Source organism: Aegilops tauschii, chromosome 7 (genome assembly GCF_002575655.3).
Source record: "Aegilops tauschii subsp. strangulata cultivar AL8/78 chromosome 7, Aet v6.0, whole genome shotgun sequence".
NCBI lineage: Eukaryota > Viridiplantae > Streptophyta > Magnoliopsida > Poales > Poaceae > Aegilops > Aegilops tauschii.
In genome coordinates, this window is record NC_053041.3 from 322219396 (window position 1) to 322224608 (window position 5213).

Consider the following 5213-nt stretch of genomic DNA (forward strand, 5'->3'; position numbering starts at 1 on the left):
TGGCGAATTCTGTAACAAGGGCTAAGTATGTTGACGCTTTAGAAGCGACAAAGAAGATGTTGAATCATATAGTTCATTCATGAACTTAGTATAGTTCCAAGATGGCTTTTGACAATGGGACACTACTGCAGGTAGTTGCTCCATAACTCAGTCTGAGGAATCCAGGTTCGACCTGTGATTCAGATACATACAAAGCCAAGTCCACACAAAATATGAATTTTGTGAAAACGTGAAAACGCGAGGACATGCAAAGATACACACGGAACTGAAGTCGTCAGATCCGTTGGACATCAGGCTATACCACAAGCGAAGTATATTTACACCGGTGTGCCACAGGTGCGAAGTGCATTAGCATAAGCTAGATTATTGTCTCTAGTGCAAGTGGGAGTCTGTAGGAGATATGCCCTAGAGGCAATAATAAATGTTATTGATTATCTCCCTGTTCATAATTATGTTTATGTTCCATGCTATAACTGATGTGGTTCCCGAGCCCGTATATCCATAAAGGCTCTGGGGAGAACCCATATGCACGTGTGGAATAATAAATGGTAAAATGTATTCCTAGTCGTGCCTCTAAGACTAGCTCAAGTGTTGCATGGTGATTATGTTTTCCCAATCATGGGCATGTCTATGCCAAGCAATTTTGAGGGCACAATGTCAGGAAGGACATTTGTGTTGAATCGACCCGAATTGATGTTATGCTATGAGATACATTCGTCACAAGCTAATGGTTTATAACACAGAGATAGTTAATGTTTGCATAATTCCTTAGACCATGAGAGTATCGAGTTTCTTCATGCTTGCTTCATGAACTTTGGGGTTTGTTAAACGCCATCCGTAACTGGATGGCTATTACGGCGGCTTACGGGTTCATGGGAAAGTATGTTAAGTGACTTGATAGCTCAAGATCGGGATTTGCTCCTCCGACGATGGAGAGATGTACTCGGGCCCTCTCGGTGTTACGGTGTCCATCATCGTCTGGCCAGACACTTTGTGATTTGATCACCGGGATGCCGGAACACGAAAGGAGAAAAGAGAACAAAACCGGTAACGAGGTAAATAGCATAGTGGACAAGTTGTTGATCCACGGGAATGCCAACATGTCTCACCTCGGGTATTTGTAACATATCGCGAAGCAACAGGAATAGCACACGGCAACTGGAGGTTCACTCGAATATTTATTCGTGTGGGTATAGGGGTCAATATGGGTGTCCACGGCTCCGATGTTGATCATTGATCGGAAGGGGTTCCGGGTCATGTCTATACTTCACCGAACCTATAGGGTCACACGCTTAAGGGTCATCTATCTGCTGAATACTAGACAGGGAGTCTGAGAGAAAATCACCAAAAAAGTTTCGGACAGCGGAATCGTACCGCAGAGAGAGGTCATCGGATAAGTTTCGATGATACCGAAAAGTTGTTTCGGGATACACCATTAAGTCAAATTGGTTTCGGCACATGCCTGATAATTCTTGGAGGATGCCAGAATCATTCTGGAAGCTTTTTGAAATTTTCAGAAATAAAAACCGAAAATGTTTCGGAGCTGCCGGTACCGCTTTGGTAGTTTTTCGCAGATGAAATTCACTAATCTAATGAATCCAAAATCATTTTAGTGGGTACTGGAATTATTCTAAGACCCACAGAAATATTTTCGGATTTAATGGACGCGAAAAAATTGTCTTCATGAATAGTGAAAACGCATTCTTGTTTGCTTTTCGCAGATGAAAATCACTAAACCGAATTTTTTTTGGAACGCGTTGAAAATTATTTTAGTGGGTACTGGAAATGTTCTGAGCCCACATAAATATTTTCAGTTCGAACAGACGCTGAAATATGTCGTCATGAATAGTGAAAGTGCTTTTTTGCTTGGCTTCTTGGAGAAGCCACCTTGAGGGCCTTTTTGGTATTTCCCCCCTTGGCTTCTTGGGGAAGCCACCCTTGGGCTTGGCCTATAAATAGGAGTGGAGAGGGCTGCCTAAAGGATCACCCCTTGCTCTCATACACATGCCATGCATTATCTGGCTTCTTCTCGGCCTCCCACGAAAAGAGTTTCGTAGAGCCGTAAGGCTGTCTGGGTTCCGGCAGGAACTAGTTCTGGACGGCGAAGCCCTGCCGGATAGATGACACCGTATGTGTGCAACTCTGTAGAGAGATCGTAGTTTCGGTCTTAGTTCGTGAGTGCCTCCCGAAGGGCTGTCCGTGTGACCGTCCGAGTTTCGAAGGTCCTCCCGAAGGGCTGTCCGAGTGACCGTTCAAGTTTCGAAGGTCCTCCCGAAGGGCTGTCCGCGACACCGTTCGGGGGGCTGTTCGACCGCCTCCCAGAGGGCTGTCTGAGGAGCAGATGAGGGTTTATATCCTCGCGGTTGGGAGGTTGTAAATCCTAGCTGCGGGGATCTGCACCGCCGATCATCATCGACTCTACTTCCCGCTGCGCTACGAGTCGGTAACGAAAAAGATCAAACCATGTATGCAGTCTCCATAGTGGTCCTGGGCTGGTGCGTAGGTCGGAAATTTTTTGTTTTCTGCTGCGTTACCCTACAAAATAAACCACCACCGTGCTCTAAAAGATATAAGCGAAGCACTAGAGCAAAATTATCTAGCTCAAAAGATATAAGTGAAGCACATAGAGTATTCTAATAAATTCCGATTCATGTGTGTCTCTCCAAAAGGTGTGTACAGCAAGGATGATTGTGGTAGACTAAAAAGCAAATACTCAAATCATACAAGACGCTCCAAGCAAAACACATATCATGTGGTGAATAAAAATATAGCCTCAAGTAAAGTTACGGATAGACGAAGACGAAAGAGGGGATGCCTTCCGGGGCGTCCCCAAGCTTAGGCTTTTGGTTGTCCTTGAATTTTACCTTGGGGTGCCTTGGGCATCCCCAAGCTTAGGCTCTTGCCACTCCTTGTTCCAAAATCCATCAAATCTTTACCCAAAAACTTGAAAACTTCACAACACAAAACTCAACAGAAAATCTCATGAGCTCCGTTAGGGATATAAAACAAACCACCACTTTAAGGTACTGTACTGAACTCATTCTTTATTTATATTGGTGTTAAACCTAATGTATTCCAACTTCTCTATGGTTCACACCCCCCGATACTAGCCATAGATTCATCAAAATAAGCAAACAAAACACGAAAAACAGAATCCGTCAAAAACAGAACAGTCTGTAGTAATCCGTATCAAACGCAAACTTCTGTAACTCAGAAAAATCTACCAAAATAGGAAGGCTAGATAATTTGTTTATTGATCTAATGCAATTTGAATAAGTATTTTATCACTTTCTGGTGATTTTTAACAATTGTTTTCGTGAGCAGAAAGTTTCTGACTTTTTCAGCAAGATCAAATAATTATCACCCAAGAAGATCCTATAGGTTTTACTTGGCACAAACACTAATTAAAACATAAAACCACATCTAACCAGAGGCTAGATGAAATATTTATTACTAAACAGGAAAAAAAAAGCAAGGAACAAAAATAAAATTGGGTTGCCTCCCAACAAGCGCTATCGTTTAACGCCCCTAGCTAGGCATAAAAACAAGAATAGATCTAGGTATTGTCATCTTTGGTATGCAAATCATAAGTGTCCGTCATAATAGATTCATAAGGTAATTTAATTTTCTTTCTAGGGAAGTGCTCCATGCCCTTCCTTAACAGAAATTGGAATCTAATATTTCCTTCCTTCATATCAATAATTGCACCAATCGTTCTAAGGAAAGGTCTACCAAGAATAATAGGACATGTAGGATTGCAATCTATATCAAGAACAATGAAATCTACGGGCACATAATTCCTATTTGCAACAATAAGCACATCATTAATCCTTCCCATATGTTTCTTAATGGTGGAATCCGCAAGATGCAAGTTCAAAGAACAATCATCAAATTCACGGAAACCTAACACATCACACAAAGTTTTTGGAATCGTGGAAACACTAGCACCCAAATCACACAAAGCAAAGCATTCATGATCTTTAATCTTAATTTTAATAGTAGGTTCCCACTCATCATAAAGTTTTCTAGGGATAGAAACTTCTAATTCAAGTTTTTCTTCATAAGACTGCATTAAAGCATCAACGATATGTTTAGTAAAAGCTTTATTTTGACTATAAGCATGAGGAGAATTTAACACAGATTGCAACAAGGAAATACAATCTATCAAAGAGCAATTATCATAATCAAATTCCTTGAAATCAAAAATAGTGGGTTCATTGCTATGTAAAGTTTTGACCTCTTCAATCCCACTTTTACCAATTTTTGCATCAAGATCCAAAAACTTCGAATCATTGGGACGCCTTTTAACTAAAGTTGACTCATCTCCAGTCCCATCTTTATCAAGATTCATATTGGAAAACAAAGATTTAATAGGATACACATCAATCTCTTTTAGATCTTCATCCTTATTATCATGAAAACTAGAAGAACACGCTTTCACAAAGCAATCTTTTTTAGCACGCATCCTAGCGGTTCTTTCTTTGCACTCATCAATGGAAATTCTCATGGCTTTGAGAGACTCACACTACAAAAAGAAGGCACATCCGTGACATTTTGGGCCGAAAGAATTTTTTTTCTGTCATACTTATGACACTTCTATGACGATAATTGTGACAAAACCCGGTATCATCATAGATGTGGTGGGCTCCTACTTCTATGACAGAAAATTGGCTTTTCGTCCTGGGCAGGCCGGAGACGCAGCTGCATGGCATTCTTTGGGCCGTCCATGACGGAAAAAACCGTGGTAGAAGCGAGGGCGAGGAAAATATCGGGGTGTTCCCGGTTACGGTGGGTGGTCGGGGCCGAGCGATGCATGGAGGTTTGCGCGTTTCTCTCGTACACGCACGCGCGTGGGTGCGAGGCGTTGGGATCTAACTGAACCCGAGCGAGGCGTTCGCCTACTGAACCTGAGAGATTGCACTGGAGGCTACGCGTTACTGAACCGTAGGAGGTCAGTTTCCTCCGTTTTGCGGTACGCCAGACCCCTCCCGGTGAATAGGATCCTGTTTCGACCGTGGCCGGTCGAACAGAAGGCCGTTTCCTCTGTTCTGCAGTACGCCAGGCCTCGTTTCCATCGGCTGTTCCGTCCAAGCCCTCCCGATGAACATGACGACGCATTCCGTTCCGACCCAACCGGTTGCCTCCCCATGAACACGACGACGACGCAGTTTCTCCATTCCGTCCCAACCATGTACACGAGCCCTGGCCGTACA